This window comes from Anopheles coluzzii, chromosome 3 (assembly GCF_943734685.1).
Source record: "Anopheles coluzzii chromosome 3, AcolN3, whole genome shotgun sequence".
Taxonomy (NCBI): Eukaryota; Metazoa; Arthropoda; class Insecta; order Diptera; family Culicidae; genus Anopheles; species Anopheles coluzzii.
Window position 1 is genome coordinate 72457643 of NC_064671.1, and position 19208 is coordinate 72476850.

The 19208-nt window shown below is 45.5% G+C and overlaps 1 protein-coding gene across 1 annotated transcript in view; it reads right to left on the reverse strand.

Annotated features, from left to right (window-relative positions):
• Positions 1–19208, reverse strand: part of LOC125907350 (uncharacterized) — a 150456-nt gene that overhangs the window by 81025 nt on the left and 50223 nt on the right. The gene's annotated exons all lie outside the window — the stretch shown is intronic.

Here is a 19208-nt window from a genome sequence, read left to right on the forward strand (position 1 = left end):
CAAAAGTGTCCCAAATGTTACCGATTAATGAGTCACCGCCCACCTCCCACCTTTCCCGCGCGCTGCCATCCTTAAACTGTTGCCCTTTTTATCAAATTTTCATCTCACACTGCTAATTGTTCCTTCATTAACACGAAGCGGCGCCACAGCTGAGGCCGCCCCGAGAGACAGAGAGACGCGAAGACGAAACGAGAGTGACCGAAAAAAAGGGAAGGAATTAAATTTTATGCAACAATCCTTCCCGTGCTATCAGCCAATCCCACCGCCTTGATGGATGACCACCCGAATTTGAACTCCATTTCCGGGCCATTTCCGGTGGGTAGTAAGTTAAACACACGACCTCGAACCAAGACTACCAACTACAGAAAAAAACCAACATCCCAAACTCACGCTTTATAATATTACAGCTCGCAACAACAACAAAAAAACACACAAGGGGAAGGCAATTAAAAATGTATTATACCCGCCCAACACAGAAATGACAAAACAATATTTATGGCACGGTGATAAAAGGGGTTGGTTGGTAAAGGTAGGGGTAAAAGTTTCCGATATCATCGAGCCGGCGTAGTTTCAGACCTACCGAAAAATAAAACAAAAAACGCTAAACTCAGTGACATCTCTGCAGCCGTTTGGCAGTTCCATAAAGAACAAAACGCTTTGCCGATGGGGGAAAAAACGGACTTAAAATGGGAAGTAACCCCCCGGAAGGAAAGGACCCGGGGGCACATTTTATTCACTTCCAGTTCCGTCGCCCACTTTGGGTTGACCGCGGGAAGGATAGCGAGGAAAACCCTACCCCAACCACCGGATATGAGACCCTTTTTTCTTTCGGGCAACAATCGAGAGAGTCATTTTTACAATCGCTGTAATTAAATTGCCTCCAGCAGTGGCAGTGGCGAAGCTCAACGGGGTTGACAACTGCAGGGGAAATGATTGAGTTTTTGGCAAGGAGCAAGGAGCAACTCAGTGGGAAGGAAGAGAGTCCTCCACAAAATAACAAAACGCGCTGATATGTTGCACATTCCACCATCGGCCCATTACATTCCCGATTCGGACAGATGCTGTCGATCTGGTGCTTTATGTTTCGACAGCTTTCGGCCTGGAGCTGCACAAACACCTTGTCGTGAATTAGTTGCAGTTTTTTTTTCTTCTGTGGGTGGAACGACAGTGAAGGGGTTGATGGGACCCCCTCCACAGGGGAGGAAAACCAGGGAGCCAAAATTTACCGCACCAGTCAAGCATGAAATTAACTTTAAAGCAATGACGAATCCGGGTCCGGTGGTTTCGCCCCAGGAGGGGTGCGGTGCGTCCATGCTTGAGTGCGTTTTTCATTACATTCATTGTGCCGGGCTGTTTTCAGCGGGCTGTTTCCAATTTTCCTCAAGAGCTTCGATTTCGCCAAAACGAAAGTGTGACAAACGTCGTCGGCTGGCGCCCGCCGACCGTGTAAGCGCGCCAGCACAGGTCGTGATTTATTCGCTTCTGCGGTTTTGATTGGCTAAATGATTTACTGGCAGCTCGGCAGGCGAACGAACTGCACGCTCAAGCTGAACGTTTGCCAATTTCAGCTCGAGTTTGTGTGCGGTAAAGGGTAAAGTTTTCATGCTAAAATATGTCACCGTGTCGTAATGGCAGCATTTAAGCAATTAGTTTAGCTCATGATGAGTCATCACAATCGACTTTCTCTTCATTTAAATGTTGCCAACCTCCCCACACAAACCAACACACAAACGACAGTTTATATACTGCTCACTGTTACGAAGCATCCTTTTCCCCCGGACAACACTCACAAGCATCAAAGAAGCTGTGAAAGATGAAACGATGAAAAGTTTATAGTTTTGATTCGTGGCTCCATTTTCCTACCTTCCGTGTTTTCCCTATCCGTCTTTCCGGCCAACGTGAGGCCTTATCTCCCCCCTGCTTTCAGCGCAGGGAGAAGCTGGGCAAATTGGCAGATTTAATATGAAATTTAATTGCCATTAGAAACCGTAACCATAGTAGAGCTGGAAAGCTAAGCTACAGCGTGACTTTCCTCATTCTTAGCTGGCACACGTTCTTGCCTCGAAGGCTTCGCCTGTTGGTGGCGTCTGTGCAAGGAAGCGAGGTAGAGAGAGCCTAAAGGGATACTTTGTCCCGGGCACGGGTAGGGTTTACGTTTACGATCCTGTCGTTCGGTGACTTGGCAACTAGTTCACACAAACTACAGGCGAACGAGAGGGTTTTCTTCTTTTATGACCCAAGCCCCGGCGAGAAAGGGGATGCTGGGTGGCATGGTGCCGCCTGGGTGCCGTTCGCTGTCTGGACATCCGGAAGTCCATTATTCTGCACTGCACACCCCTTGCACGCTTCGCTCCCTTGCCGCTCGCCCTCGCCGTCCAACTTAATGAAATTGCCAGTGCGTATGAATTTATTATGGCAAAAATTAAACATGATTAACGTGCAACGGTTGGATAATCAGGCGGCAAATGCTCCCTGGAGTGTGTATGGCTGGAGACTGGATGCTTGTGCAAAAACAAAAAAAAAGAAAACGCGGACAATGACCCATTAGCAGCCACACTATACAACACTGCAACCAGGGGACGCTTTAGCTAGCAGCCGCTGGAATCACAAATCGTTAACTTTAATTGCTCGGCTTGTGGTTTTTCTTTCGTCCCAAAAATGGTGCTCCCCACAGAAAATTAGTACACAGCAGAGCTCTGACGTCATTTGGGCTCTTCCGCGCCATCGACCGGCTGCCATTACTGCGTTTACGCGTACGGGAGTAATTCTCTGTGGGCAGCGCAGGGCTTTGGTTTTTAGTGTATGCCGGACTTTCTTGACTGCTGGACATTTGTCTTGCCGTGGAGAGTGGACGAATTTTATGAAGTCGCTAGTGCCCTTTGCCTTAGTACGCACTACACACAGCGCGGTCTCGGAAGGGGGTTTAAGGACACTTCTTAATTGACATCCCACTCAATATGAACGGCCATGTTGCTCGGGTTTACGGACACTTTGCTTCAAGCTTAATGGCAATCGCTTAAACCGAATGCGGCAAACTAATTAAATGGGAAGGAAACGTGGTAGTTCAACAACAAAAAAGAAGCAAGATTGCATACTTTTGGGCGTAAAATAAAATGTCCTGTTACAGGAATTGACCAAAAAAAACCTCCCAACAGTTCTACACGCGTAAACACCAACACCTCTCCAGAAGTATCACCTATTAGGGAAAAGGTACTTGAACGACCGTGGAAAAACCGAAACTGCTCGAACTGCTGGTGGAAGAATTTCATTATCCTTTTCCCGTTTCGCGCGAGGCTAATATACACCGTCACAGGTGGCTGCTACCGGTGTGAAAGATAATTAATAAGGATTTCAAACATTGGCTTTGATGTGCGCGCTCCCCCTCTTTCGGGCAGGGCTAATAAATTTCATTTACAACGCTACATTAAACCGCTCACCCGGCTGATAATCTCAGGGAAATTTCGCTCGTGTTTACTTCCGTTTCTAAAATTTCTCTTTTATTTTGGGAGGGTGCGTTTATTAGAAAGCGCTTTATTAAAAATGCACCTTTTTACGAGGTGGAGTCGCGTTGCTTAATTTTATGCAGAGAATATGCTCTATTTCAAGATAACAAGCTGTGAGTCTTATCTGTCGGTGCTTGAAAACGAAGCCCACGCTCTTACGAGGGATACACATTCTTCAAAAATATTGCATTCTTTCGGAAAAGCGTGCGCTCTCTCTTTGCTTATTAACAAAATATGATCATAGCCGGTCCCATATTCAGGCACAATAAAGCTCATTATCTGCTCATTACGGTGGTTTCGTTCGATTGCTTATTAATTAGCCACCATAAGTTACACCGCCCCAAAAACCATTCTGCCTTAATGCCTACCCTCTGTGTCCACACAGCAAAAAGGTCCCATCACAGCAAAGGCCTTGCACTAACGCCATTGTCAACCTTTGCGCGGCATCCAACCATCCATCCAGCACAAGGCGCACAGTTGTCGAGTAAACAGTAATTAAACTCAATTTGATGCCTCATCCATCTTGGTCATCTCGTCATCGGGGACAGCCACAGCCGCGCGCTGTATACGTTTTTAATTTTCTGCCTCATTCACCAAACAACAAAACACACCCTCCCCCGGGGTGGAACGGGTGCACATCCCGAAAACTCTGGAATGCATTCTTCACACATACTGGCTCTGTTCGATGTTTGGTTTGTTTTATTTTTTTTTTTTTGTGTGCGCAGTTGGAAGGACGACAACAGCAAAACACTCCGTATGGAACGGTTTTTGAAGAAGATCCCAACTCCGAATTTCGTGATTCGATCTCTTTTGACCCTTGATGGTTGTGGTGATGCTCGAATGCAACATTACATATGCAGCCGCTGGGTCGGCCGTTCTCCCTATTTCGGGCGCCCTGCAGCACCCGGGGAAATCAACCATTGCCGTATGACACACCCGGACGGTCGGCCAATGCTTCCACCCGGGACCTCTCGGTCGTGCAGCGCGTCCCTTGGTGATCCATCACCGCCAGGTTTGACGTCTAACAACCGTGTCTTCTCACTTTTTTAAACGCCATCATACTTTTGCTCACCAGGCCCTGCTCGGTGTACGGTGCCACGAAATGACAGCGCGGTGACTTTATTAATTCCTGATTGAGCAGCGGTACTCATTTGCGGAGCGGATCGGGTGGGATAGAAAGGGGACGGAAATTGATTGGCTCGACAGGATATTCTTCAGACGCAATCGATGGTGACCCGCTTTACATGGGCTCATGCTGAAGTACGTTTTTTTCCTTCTTCTTTTTTTTCTTTCTTGTTTGCCCTGTCACACGGGAGGGTTTGCGTCAGGTTTTACCCGTCCGGTTGTCAAAACGGTTCAAGCGATCGGACTTTGATTAAGCGTGCCTTAACCGACTGGGAAAGTGGGAAGCGCGGGTATATAAGGGAGAGAAAGAGCCAGGGGCAAGGAGGAGCTGCCTTTCGATTTTATCGCTAGGCGCTATCTGATCGGACGACAATGCAGCGTAACGCACGCACGTGAAGCTGACACTGATTGATTTAATTAGGGATGGAAACGGTTGCCAGCATGCGGCAGAAGTTACACGGCAGGCAGCTCGTTCTTTACGAACATCGCAAAGGAAGGTGTGCCTTTGGACGGGATAGGGTTATGGTTGTGCTTTAAAGGTTGAAGATGCTTCGAAGAATCGTTAACGTTTGAGCATTTGCTCCGAGAATGTTGTTTAATCCTTAATCTCAGATAAATCATTCGAATTTCTTTGCTTTTCGGTTAAGGTTAATGATTAATTTCGTAGTAGTTTAGTCAACTCTCGCTAAGCAGAAGCTCCAAGGAATTTGAACTGAAAACGATGCCATGGAATCTAACCAAAATTTATGCTTTTGAAGTCCATAAAATAATATAGAAGAAAAGATAATTTGTGTGAACTGTTGTGTAACAATTCAGTTCAGCAGACAAGTCTTAAAATTTAATCAATTTTGTAGCTTTGAAAACATTACCTTAAAGCCTTACCGTCACTTACAGACACACACATATTCAAATCCATAACTGAACGATACATACTTCGTAAATGTTTTACGGTTTACTTAGAAATTGGAGCAGTTACATCTTGGGGTTTCGAAACTCAAACCGAACGGGAAGTCAGGTGATTTAATAAATTCAAGTATTATACATCGATGTTTTGAATCAAGGAAAAATTTGTTTGAGTTGCACATCAGCTACTGGCAGTGAAGCCTGTCAATTCATTTCGTCTATCAACACTGGAGCGCCACTTATCCCGTGCTTGCTGGAAATTACAGTTCATTTTGATGACAGTGTTTTGCTAAGAAAAGAGTTTTATTTTTCAAACTGCTGATTAAAAACTATTCACTGTATTTTACAATCTAAATATAATAATTCTAATATTCCCACGCTTCATAAGCCCGAGATGAATTCCGAGGAACAGCTCTGCAGGATACCGTTCCCAAAAGTCAATACAAATATGAGTTCTACCATCCAAAGTACACTTGTGTCGAACCCAACGATCATACCATAGCTCAGTGCATAGCTCAGTGTTATTCCTCTTTGCACAAGCTCCAAACAGAACCGATCCTTTCCAATTCGTCCAGCTTTCGGTACGCATTTGCGTCACAGCGCTAACCATCAACTCTTTTTCATCTTCTTGAGAAAACAAAAACCAACTTCCTTTTTGCACACAAACACAGCCACACACATCCAACGCAAAAATAAAGAACTTGGCAGATCCCTTGGCAGTGCCAAAAAACAAACAAGCTCCCGCTTGTTTGTCGGTGAAAAGCTTTTCGCCCCCCCCCCCCCTTTTTTCACAAGACTGCAGCAGTTCCCTGACTCTCGCCAGAGTTTGACGGGAAAGAGTGTAGATTCGTGCTCGTGGAAAGCCAACGTATCGAGGCGGGAAGCCACTACTGCGTACACCGGATGGCATTGGAGTGGTCCATGTACGTGTGTGGGTGTGTGCGTTATTTACAGATATAAATTTAATTAAGACTATAGTTTACTTAGACGCGCTGCGAGAATATCCTGGAGTACTGGTAAGGTTCCCGGGTCCGGGGAGAAATGTGTTTGCTTTTCCCGTCCCAGCAGTGGGAAGTGTGCACCAGTTTGGCTCAGGAAGTTTGGGCAAGCACAACACAAAGTGAAACTGAACTGCAAACGGAAACGGGTAAAATAACAGCTTGCGGAGCGAAAGCTCAATAATATTACGCTTACCGGGTGAGTTGTTGTTTTCGTCGAGCGGATGTGTTACATTGCCAAACGCACGTTCGTTGCTTTTTAGTTGATGACTTGCTGTGCCATTTTTACCACTACCAATGTACTGTTAGCAGTAATGCAATGCTCTTTTCTATTATTTAGTGCACCCCGAAAAGGGCACACTTTAAACACATTTGCTCAGTAGTTTAGAGTCTTTAAGCTTTTCAATAGAATACTCCTTCCCATTTATACACAGTGCTTCACAGTGCAGGCCGTAGCATGTTTTCCCGGTGTTTGCTTTCCTTTCAGAAACAGTCGCTGCCGGTAAAATGGTCTTTCCGATTGAATCAAGACGTCCTTTTCATCCGGCGACACACACACACACATGCACTTTAAAGGAAACTCCGGCATATTGACAACCGTGTACGTTCCGGTCCGCCGGCCAAATAGGATCGAGAGATGTGAAATGTTAAATCTACCATTTCATTTCCATTTTTCCTACCTTCCTCTTAAACATAATATGTGGAGCAAAAGTATGCTCGAGAACACCCACGCACACATACACGGGGCAAAGAAAAGCGAGATTCTGACACAGAAACGTCGGGTTTTTGTTCGTCGGGTTTTCGCCTTCGGGCAGAATTTGTAGCAATAGCAATAGCAATCCTACATGTTCCTAATTTTGCAGATTTCTCTCCATCTCTATACAGGGCCCGCTGTACCGAGAAGGGCCGCGTACAACCGGCTCTTGTTGACTTTGACCATATACCAGTCCGGGGGCGCGGGCAAGAAATCTTATGTCTCCCGAGCGCGCACACACTCTGGAGATGAAGATAATCGGACCGCAGCGGCACACGGCAGCAGCAGGATGCCCCCGAGGCGCTACTGGTTCGACATACGACACTGCCAGAAAGGACACTGCGTGCCCATGCGGTCGACGTTGGTCCAGGGGGTCGGGGCCCTATACACAAAACCGAGGCACAAAGATCGCAAAAGAACATGACGCCCGCGGCAATACCGACGAGTTGCCAGTTCTTCCGTCGAAGGATGTTCGGGATGTTTTTATACCATCGGGGCGGGTGTGTGGGGGTTGGGTGGATTTGAAAATACAGTAAAAACCTGCCAAAGCTAACATCAGCCGTCGTAGGAGTTGGTAGTTGGTCGCCTCGAGTGCACTGTCGACAGCACACGGAGGGAAAGACAATCTCATTTCAAACGAGAATTTCTGCCAAAACCGTCTGGCAGTGATCCGGCGCCAAGCAGCTCGTCGTCCAAGAGCTTCTACTGGTAATTGTTCCAGCTGTAACGCTCAAACCGCTCAGGGTCGCGTTCATATTCGTGGCAGCAAAATTCAAAGAAAATTAGTTCCCTTTACCCATCTAATTGGTAGATGGTGGGTGATTGAGCGGCAAGCTATCATAAAAACCCGCAAATTGCCTCAAACTTGCCATAACAGGGCAGGGTGAAAAAATCAACCCCAGGGATTGGGATTTCAGTCGCGCCATTTCTGTCCATCCCACCCCATAGTCAACCAGATCACACTTCATTTAATTGCAAAATGGCGTTGGATGCCGGAAGTTGACACTTCCATCTTGCGCACGGCTGCAACGCTGCGGATTTAATCCATCCATCGTCCTGTGCGGGTCCCGATGTCTTGGACACGGCGGTCGCTTCGTCGCGGTGGGCAGTGTGAAGAGCCCGCTGCCCGATAACACCAAGATAAACGTAACGTAACGCTACTAACGGCAAACCCCGTCTGGTGCTGCGGAAGTGTGGACGGAGAAAGTGTCACCCGAGCGAGAGTCAGTCACAGTCAGCCGAGCATGGTAAAGTATGCGGACAAAAACAGATGGACACAAACCAGAACCGGGCAGTAGCAGCAGCAGCAGCAGCATGTGCTTCGACTTTGATGCTTCTGCCACCACGACATCCGCTGACGGGGTGTGCGTTTTTTCTTCTTTATTCTCGCCGCCCTCCGATTTTGTATCTCCAGTATCTTCTGTCGGTGTGGTTACAGCCGGAAAAGGGGAGCATGCTGTTGGGAGGTTTGGTTCCTGGTTTTGTCCCCCACCGCTCCAGTCTGGACCATGGCCCAACTTCCCCCGCACGTAACCATTGTACCTTCCGGTTCGGGTTGCGGTGACAGTAGACATGTGGTTTGGTTGGACTTTTTCCTAGGAGCGTTTGGGGGACGCTTTCACTTTTCATTTGCTGCTTCTTCTTTCAGTCAGTCAGGGATGGTCGGGTGGCTGCCAGGATATGGAGATGAAACCTGCCACACCGGGTTATTAGACAGTACTTGCTTGCGCAACCCCAGCCGTATCCGGTTCCACTACGCGTCACTACCAACCAGAATGCTGCGTCTTCTTTGTTGCGTCTCCGCCATTAGGGAGAATGTTTTTGAAGGATATAGTGCGGGGATGAAAAAAAAAGAAGTTTAGAACAATATGATTCTTTGCTGTGGAAGGAAGAGCTTATAATGGTAATTGTTTTATAAGCGAGGACTTTGTTTTTTTGGTAATAATGGCTCAAAGATCAGGTTGATTTAGGAAAGCTATAGCGGAGAGGAAGAAAAAAGTCAAGTTGAGTCTGTTGAACGTTAAAAACATACGAAGGATATTAGAGGTAATGAGAGTCTGGCAGTTTTTGCAGGAAGAGTTGCTTGTATTACTTCTTTTTCTGCAAAACGGCTGATTTGCCTCTTTGTCTTGAAATTTTGTGTTAAAGGTATATTCATATTTCGTTGTGCAATTTTTTTTACAATATGTATTGCCAAATTCTTGTTATGTTACAGCCGTTGCCGTCAAATTTTGGCCATAAGTCATGTATTTGTGTCTCGTAGCCGTCAATTTTTGACAGTGTGCATCAATTTTTGTCCCGAAGGCGTCAATTTTGACAGTGCGCATCAATTTTTGTCTCGAATGCGTCAATTTTTGTCAGTGTGCATCAATTTTTGTCTCGAAGGCACACATTTTTGTCTCATGGTCACGAATTTTTGTCTCTTGGTATTTTTTCGTTATTTTAATATTTTAATAATTGCAGAATGCACAACAAAATTAGAAGCAATCCGAGACAGTGTTGAAAACAGCCGACATGCGGAACATAGGGTCAGACCGACCAGCGCGGGAACGGGGTTGAGCGAGCCGTAGAGTTTCTCTAGACCTAAGTGTTCGGGATGGTGCATAGATATCGACTCGATGCAACAAAGGCGATGAGTCGATAGAGCCATTTAGCAAACCAGCGATGAAAGAGCACTGTGCATTGCGTCTTCTAACCGAAAGAGGTTCAAGGCCAAGAAGACGGCACCGCGCAGCATACGGAGGAATATTATTGCGATCCTGCCAGGGAAGTAGGCGTAGGGCATATCGCGTGAGTTTACGTTGAATCGCTTCAAGTCGAGCAATTGAAGAAGCGGTAGTTGGGCTCCAGACTACGCACGAATATTCCAGAACCGAACGAACGATACAGTTGTAGACAGCTTTGATGCACATGGGGTTGCGGAATTCATTAGTTGTCTGAATAACCACGCCAAGTAATTGATTTCCTCTAGCTACAACGTCATCAATATGCTGTTTAAAGTTCAAACTAGAGTCAAGCAGAACGCCCAGGTCTTTGGCATGATTTTGTCGATTAATTGCAGTGCCGTCTATGAAGTGGGTACCAGTGACTGGGCTCCTGCATCGACTAAAAGACACACAGTAGCATTTCTCGATGCAGATAGTCTTATTTATAATAATATCAAAACAATTTAGAGAAGATTAATCCTCGATTATTCCTCGATTATTGGCATCGTGGCAAATCTTCTTCTTCTTTTGGCTCAACGAACGTTGTCGATCATTGCCTGCCTGTACCACAACTTGTGGGCTTGGCTTTCAGTGACTTATGGATTACCCCCCATAGCACGATAGTCCATCCTACGTATGGCGACACGGTCCATTTGGGGCTTGAACCCATTATGGGCATGTTATTAAGTCGTACGAGTTGACGACTGTATTACGAGACCGGCAATCGTGGCAAATAGTTAAATAAATTACTTAAATAGTTCTCGCAATCCGTACGGTTTATCATTGTACTGCCATTTTCGATTGAGGAGTACAAAGTATATTCGTTGTTCAAAAGCAATCAGCTGTGTTGATCTACGTACCTGAAATTTAGTCAAAAAATTTGAAGCATTTTCCTTAAAATCCCAATAAAATATTCATAAACCACCGATTTTTATTGAAATTAAATGTTACTACAATTAAATAACCCCAACTACGCGTCAAATCAGATAAACTCATGTTGATATGTAAAGAGGCAAAATTTCATGAACAAGCGACAAAAATTGATGACCATGAGACAAAAATTGACGCGCACTGACAAAAATTGACGCATTCGAGACAAAAATTGATGCACACTGTCAAAAATTGACGCCTTCGAGAAAATTGATGCACACTGTCAAAAATTGGTGACTTCGAGCCAAAATTTGACGGCAACGGCTGTATATCAAAATCAATGATTAAGTATTTTCTAATTTATTATGTAGATTTTTTTTATTCAGTACGAACGGCTTGGCTATTGTAGTTCGAATTATAGGAATCAAAAATTCAGCTTCAAAGGCGAGGTTGAAGTTTTCCTAGAAATGTGCCTACCAGACAATTGTTTTACTTAAAACTATCAAAGTGATATTCCATAAATAATTCAAACTCGCTGTTATCGACATAAAAAATTGTATGAGAAATCAATCGAAATTGATTGATTTTGTTTTCGTGATATGATTTTCAATCTGGTCATACACTGAAACTGGTTTGAATAATTAAAACACTAACTGTTCCACAAAAGTTGTTCCATAACAACTCAAAAACACCACGAGAAATGAAAATTGTGTATACAATTGATTTAAATTGCTTTTTCATCAACAAAAACTGATTCCGAGGCAAAACGTACGTCAGATTAGCATGAACTATCAACTATTGATGGTATGGAGCTAACATTTAAAGGCAATTACAGTATCTGCAGGTATCAGTATCACCAGGTTGAAGATGTAAAGGAATGTCACGATCCAGCGAATGTTCCTGGAAAGAAACCCTTTTCCCTGGGATAGCAAATACTTCCTTTCCTTTCAGGAAACGTCAAAGACGCCTTTCCCTATTCAATAAAACATAACGACAAACATACTCGTCGAACATACTCATCGCAAAACCGACCCGATCAAAGCGACATCACGACAGTCCATTTATCCATAATTGCATGTACCGACAGGGAGATATCAAACTAGCCCATCAAACATAAGAACGGTGCAGCAGTCAATTTGCATACGATCACACACAAAACGTCAAACAGTGTAATTGAATTCAAACACACCCAATGCGCTCTCTGGAGTGCACTGGTAGAAAGAAATGGAGAAAAGCACACACACACACAGCAGTAAATATTTGTGGAAATCATTACGCGAGTTGAGCGGTGTAGATAATTGATCAAATTTTCCGCCCTCCCTCAAGACTTCAATCCTTTCCTATGTCATGCAGTTTGCACACACACACACCCATATTCACACACTTTGCACTTTGGGAATGGATACGATGCGAACACATCAAACTCCCACGGAATGACGAAATTGCTCGGCAAACCTAGCGCCGCAGTAGAGCCAATGAGCGGTCCCCGTCCAATGAGCGTCATGCAGCCATTTCGACTTTCCAATTACCGTCAAACAGTTCTTTGACTTTTGTGCTCTTTGACGACACTGTCGAAAGGTTTTGCGCACTTCGTCGGCATCGTCTGGTTGTGCGGAAGTGGCTGCTTGTTTTTTGTCGTTCGCCACAACCACAAGCTTCGACGGTGTGACAGTGTCCCCCAGAGGGGTTGAAGAAGCCTGCCGGTTCTCGTTTTCCCGCACAAAGTGCCCGCCTCAACAAGACTGCTGATAGACACTCCACGAGGTCATGTTCGTTCGTCGCTTGTGATCGATTTCACCCCGAACAGGAAACGCGAATCAATAATAACCTATAATGGCAGAAAACACGGACACTCAGCACAGTCGATTTGTGCTCGGGTCCCGTGCCTCGGCCCGTCCTGTCATACCGTCGTGTGCTCCCGGTCTGGTAGGCTTCCACTCTGTTTGCATATCATTTCATGTTCAAATAAATCAAAACGTGAACGGTTAAAATTGAAACCGCAACCGCTACGCTTCGGGTGTGGAAAGAGAGTGACTTGGCGCACTCGAGAACACTCTCAATTCCCCGGGGGAGACCTGCTCTGACGTGACTGCTTGTGTTGTGTGGTTGGTGTGCAGGGGAACGGAAAGGGAGTTTGCGTGATACGGATGAGCATTTTGGCCAGGCTTCCTTTTCGTTCCTGACTGCCAAATTGCAGCTCCTTGACCGTGGCTTGGCGGCTCGTTACAAGATCTTCCGCACCCGTTCAACCCCCAACCAGTACACCGAAAGGTTGCCCGCGAGGCCTAAAATCTTTCGTGAACTAATTATCGGAACGTTTCGTTTTGCTGGTCCGCCTTTGGCTCGGGCGAAATAGGTTCTCAGCATCCGATCGTGTTGAAGCGGATAAACACATAAAACAAACAACAGACCCCCAGATCCACCGTTCCTTTCCAGTTAAGGCGAACTGTTCACACAAATTACCACTGGGCAGCATCATGGAGCGACCGCCGCCACGTTGGGATGCGAAAAAGGATGATAAATAGGATGAAACCTCCAATTATACTGTCAAATACTAGTTCCCTCTTTACTTCTTCCCGTTTAGCTTTGGGATGGCAAAACGGACCCCAAAAACAGGCCCCCCGAAAAGGGTTTGCCTTGACCGTGTAGGGTTCGCAAAGGTACAGCCCTCCCAAAAACGGAGAAAAATTAAGACCGCAGCGGTTTTAATCAGCAAAGCCTGCCCATCGGGTTTTGGAGAACGTTGGAGGTAAGAGCGCAATGAGAAAATATAATGACAGTATTCGAGCAATGATCGGGCTGAATTATGTGTACTTGGACTACCGCCCTGAGGGTGAAAGTGGAACTGTGGAGCTTCAAAACGAACACAATTTGAGACAGCGTTCGTGCACAAGAGGGCTAACAAGATTGTGTGCCTTGAAGAGGGTATTTTTCTGTGCTTAAATAATTTTTCCAAACACGAAAAGCACACTTTAAAGTTCATTGTATTATTTTAGCGCGCAACCCCTCTGCTCCCCATCGTTCCGAGCACATGCATAATGGAAGAAATGTAGTTTGTATTTCGAGCATGTTATGCATGAAAACTGCTTACATATTTATTCATACCCTAGTGCTTGTCAATTGTGTGCATCGTAGCATTCAGCGGAAACAATTAGTCTTGCGCCACCCGAAGGAAAGCTGTCAGCTGTGCTGTGTTCCGGGAAGCGAAACCGACCCGAGGTCCTTCATGTCGATGAGTTTTCCAGCGATACGATGCAGTGTCCCCCAGATGGTCCTCAGCTCCATTCTGGGGGAGGACGACGGTGTATGTACAAGATGCCAGCATCATCATCATCATCATCATCATCATCATCATCATCGTGACCATCAGCAGCAGCATTGTGCAAGCAGAGCATCGAAAGAGCATGGGAACAATTTTATGCATCGATAAAGCACATCCTGTTGCAATTCGATCGGTGGCACCGGAATCCGGTGGCACCACTCTCCACGGGGCATCGTTCTCTCTCCATCTCTGCCAACCGGATATGGAGTCAAATGGTTGACCGGAAGGAGCAATTTTCTTTCCATTGTTACTCGCTTTCGATTATCGTTAGAATATTGACACCGGCAGCACTGGGCCCGGAGACTGCGAAAGGAAAGCGAGAGATTGTGCATCTTGTGCCGGCACCACTCGGAGGAGCTTTTTGGGACATCCCATTGGGAACAACAAGCACAGCTTTTTTCTTTCTCCAATGGAGTTAGAATGGAGAAGGATGTTTGAGAGAGGGCTAGAGGGTGTTTGAATCTGTACAAGCATTTTCTGTTGCGGTGAGGTCAGTCATTATTACGGTCGATTGCATTTTTTGGTAACAAGTATGTACCGGAAAAAGTGCGTTCAGGTCCATTTAGTGATCAAGTTGGAACGTGAAGTGATGGTTTTTGGTGATGGATCAGAAAATGTTCATAAACATATAGACAGTACTTCATCAAATTTAAGGAAATTCAATAAATAACAATTCTCCAACTATTTACAACGTTTCTTACAATAGGAAATCTTCTATAGTATATAAAGTTTTGTTTTCCGTCAATTTCCACTCACATCGTTAGGTCACCTTGATCTTATGGTTTCCACTAGGATTCAACAAACGTTCTTGAAAACTGAGCTTTTAAATCTCAAGGAAGATATTTAGGTTTTTTGATGATTACAATAAAAGGATAAGGGTTATATGTTTAGCTAGAGCAACAAAAGAACCTATTTATTTGTTGTAGCTTGATGTATTTCACAGTATGTGTTACTACGACGAACGGATATGTGGGCCTCGCGAAGGATGCGGCCTTGTAAGTCAAACCCGCTCGGGTAAAAGCGATCTTCTCAACCGTTCGACACCAATAATTAACCCTCCTGCTAGTTGTTCTCTAAAGTAATTTGAGGAGCCTATGCCGCAGAAGGGGGTGAAGAGAGTTGCCAAATCCGAATGCTTGTTTATTGAAAGTTCGGTCTCTTTTATTCCCCCGGAAGCCCATACATTTTAGGGTGTTAGTGTATCCTTTCCGAGGATAATTAGTACATAAGTGTACGTACGCGTGCGTGCCGTGTGTTAGTGGTTGTGATATTTATTCCACCTTTACACGCAGCCTATCCGGTTTCTAGTTGAAGGTGATCGCGCTACTCGCGAATTTACAGTTTGACTCGTTCGTTGCGGAATTAATAATCGAGAACGTAACAGTGTGTGTTGATTATTTGTATCATTCATACATCTCTAGTGTCCAAAGTATCCTGATTATTATTTTTTAACTAAGATGAAAAATAATTAATTTTACAACATGCTACTTTGGCTATTTTATTTTTATATTTTTATCAACAATAAACTAAAAAAACTAAAAAATCACTCGTTTCCTTTCACTCGACGACAAGAAACAGAATTCAAAAATGAAGATAAAATAAAAATAGAAACGATTTTCCTTCAGAAACTTGCTTCATCAGCTATTATTACTTATTTATACTGCCTGCTGGAAAACATAAAACATTTAATCAATTAAATAAATTTGTTCTTTCCAAAATTGCAGGAGGCAGGGAGACGAGCGAGAGAGAGAGAGAGAGGAGGAGGGAAGGGCAGGATGGTAACATTCTGCCACTCATCATTGCCAGAACGTCACGTACAATGAAAGGAAGTTATTTATTCTATTAGATGGAAAATATTAGCTTCCATTCCGATTCCACTGCTCTGTGACGACTTGCACCCTCGGCTTTTTTCACTTTCCCTTTTCCTCTGTCTCGCCCCTTCCCCCCCCCCCCCCCCACCCAACCTCATAGCTAATTCCAGTGCAGTCCCTGCCATCTCCAGGCGAGGGAAGGAAACGATCGTTTACCATTCAGCGGAGCAGCACATAAAATTAAGTCCAGAAGAAATGAGCGAAGCGCCACCGTCCCAAAGTCCGTCCCGTATAAAACCAACAACTCCCCTTGGCTGAGGCTATTGTCGCCGGCAAATAGCATTTTCTAAAAACCTTATGAAAATACCCTCTCATGCTCTCCGGCGAAAGAAAAGCAGCACCAAGACGGGGACGGGAGCAAGCTGTGGATAAAATGTTTTGATAAAACTCGTGCAAACGTGTTTTTCCAAAAGGGGAGCGTGGTACAGCGGAAACACTTTCGCCCAGAGCCCGAGTTTCCGAGTGTTGTTTTCTTTTGCTAGCGTTTTTTTTTCGTTGCTTCTTCTTATTACACTCCTTCCCCAGTGTGTCCTTTCGGTGTTCGGACGTTCCTCGGACGGTGCTGGAGGACGGACGGTGTGCAATGCAGCGCGGGCGATACGGTGAAAGCGGGGCAAGGCTGTGTAAGAACTTCTTCACAGCGCTCCGGCACGGCCGAAAGATGGACAGTTTTGATAAATTTTTATAACATCATTTTCCATTTTGCTGAAAAGAAAAACTTTCATCGCATGCGTATGGAAAGGTGGTGCTGAATAGAGAGAGGGAGAGAACGAGAGAGATAGAGGGAGAGTGTATAAAAACGCACACACACAAGCGTAAAGAAACCATGGCCGTGCACCATGGCAGCGAGGAAGCGTTTTTGAAGACGATGGTCGTCGTAAAATTGGTTAAAATATATTGAATGCTTTTCTTGTACGGTTCCGGCAGAGGATGGGCCCGATGGGCGAGCGTCTTGGTGCATTTTACGGTGTTGAAACTTCAGACCGTACAACAGGGAAACGAAATTGCTTAATATATCCGCACTCCAGGCAAATGGAGCGAGACGTGAACGTGTTTCAATTAATCCAATCAGTAGGGGAATAAAGTAGTTCGCCTGTACTGATTATTAGTGTTTGAATAACAAAGCTCCCCGAAGGAATCAAATTATGCTGTGGCTTTTCACGTGCTTCAATCTCGCTCCACTGGAAAGATGTTTCTTAATTTAAATTCTTGTCTTACATCGCCAAACGGGCACGGAGCTTTAATACACAGCTCTTCGTACACGGAACAAGAAAAAATTGGGACAATCTTCCCACTCCTTGTTCAAAGCAGCGTAATAACGAAAATTATCACGTATAGGCAAATTTTGAATTTGAGTCTACAAAGTTGCTGACGATGCAAAGTTTTCCCGCCAGCCCGCACTTTGACACTTTACGAACAACGGCAGTAACGAGCCAGCGAGCGAAGCTTCCTTCCGCTTTGCCCAACCATTGCTTGCGGAAGCTTCCGTCGTACTCAGCGTGATGACCGTGGCCATCATTAAAAAACCACGTGCCACTAGGGAAGAACGCGCGTCTCATTTTCAACGAATTTTTAATGTCGGCACCGCTATAAACAAGCTGCTCCGGTGCCGTACTTGAGTGCTGGGGCGTACTTTCTGCTCGTGGAATTGCGAGGAAATCGAGTCAAGAAGTTTGCAACCCCGGAAGAGGCTGCACGTTGTCAGCATACTGATGTGCGGGCATGTTGGAGCTGGCTTTGGGAAAATGGAGAAAATGGAGAAGAATTCTTGTTCCTCTTCCTCCTGTCACCCACTCAAACGCCCGAATCGGTCGTTGAAAGGTGAAACGATACTGCTGCGTGAAGAAAGGAGCTGTAATTAATGTTAAATCAGTTTCAGTATAATCGACGCGAACGCGGAGCTCTCCACCGCTGTCAACCGTAAGAGCTCTCCCAAGCTGGCATGCTCTGTGTGTCAGGAGGTAACGCACTCCTCAGTTTTTTTTACAGGCGCACCACCAGCAATAAGCCATCCGGATATGTAAATCCGAAAAGCTGACTCGAGATCTGAAACAACGATCACCTGGAAACCTTCCCACCCCAAACTTCACCTGTGCTGTCAACACCAATAAAATGTTGCTCCGTGACAGTGCGCTCATATCGGAGGACTCTGACAGTCGATTATCGAAATAATTCCGCTGCCTACGCAAACGAGACCGCACCGGAGACCGTCAAACTAGGTGACGAAGATTGGACCACACTATCTCCCGGACCTGATGATGGCTTGATCCATCAAAAAGCAAACAAAAAACCGGATTCGGATGAGCGTCGTGTGACAAAGCTGACAGCAACGAGCTCTTTTTTCGATCGATCGGACGCGATAGCTTTCTTGATCTTGCCCGAGTGTGAGATCTGAATCCAAGTTGTTGGGAATTTGAGATAAATCTGATCTCGGACCTCGAAGATCTTGAGCTGGTAAGAAGGAGCAAGATAGAGAAGGGCCCCTTGCCTGTAGACTCAGAGATTGTTTAGGGGTTGGGACTTTGTTTTAACTGGCACTGCTCGATGCTCTTTATTTGACCGCCAATAAATCAATCAATCGGTCCTCGGTGAACTCACCTAACAGGAGGCCGGGGGTATACGGGGGTCTCAAACCCACACGAAGGCTCGAGCTAGACCGACCTCCGCGCTTCACTCTAGCCCAAAACCCGGCAAGAGTCTCAGGTTTATGACCGCGGTCACGATACGATACCAGCGGAGTTTTCAGGCGCGTTCTCACTTTTCCGTGACATTAATGGTTTATAATGATTCGTATTGATTTCCCGGTGCCCGTGGTCGGTGCAGGTTGGTGCTGTGGTGTGTGCATTCTTTGCCCAGTTGCGTCGGAAGGCGCGGTACGCGTCTGGCGTGTCAATTTACGTGCCCATACATGGGCGCGCGAGTGCGCGTGGGCTGAGAGGAATCGATGATCAAGCTTCTCGAATTGATGAAAGCTCTTGCTTTCTTGTGCAGATACATTGTAGCACCGAAGAATGAATCATTCCCAAAGGCAGCTCAACGTTCAATCGGGAGATAATAATGACGGAGACCCAAGCTGGTGGAAGGATTAAGTACCGTATAGCTATCGTTTGTTCTATAGGAAGTACAATTTCGAAGAATGCTATTAAATAAACAAAGG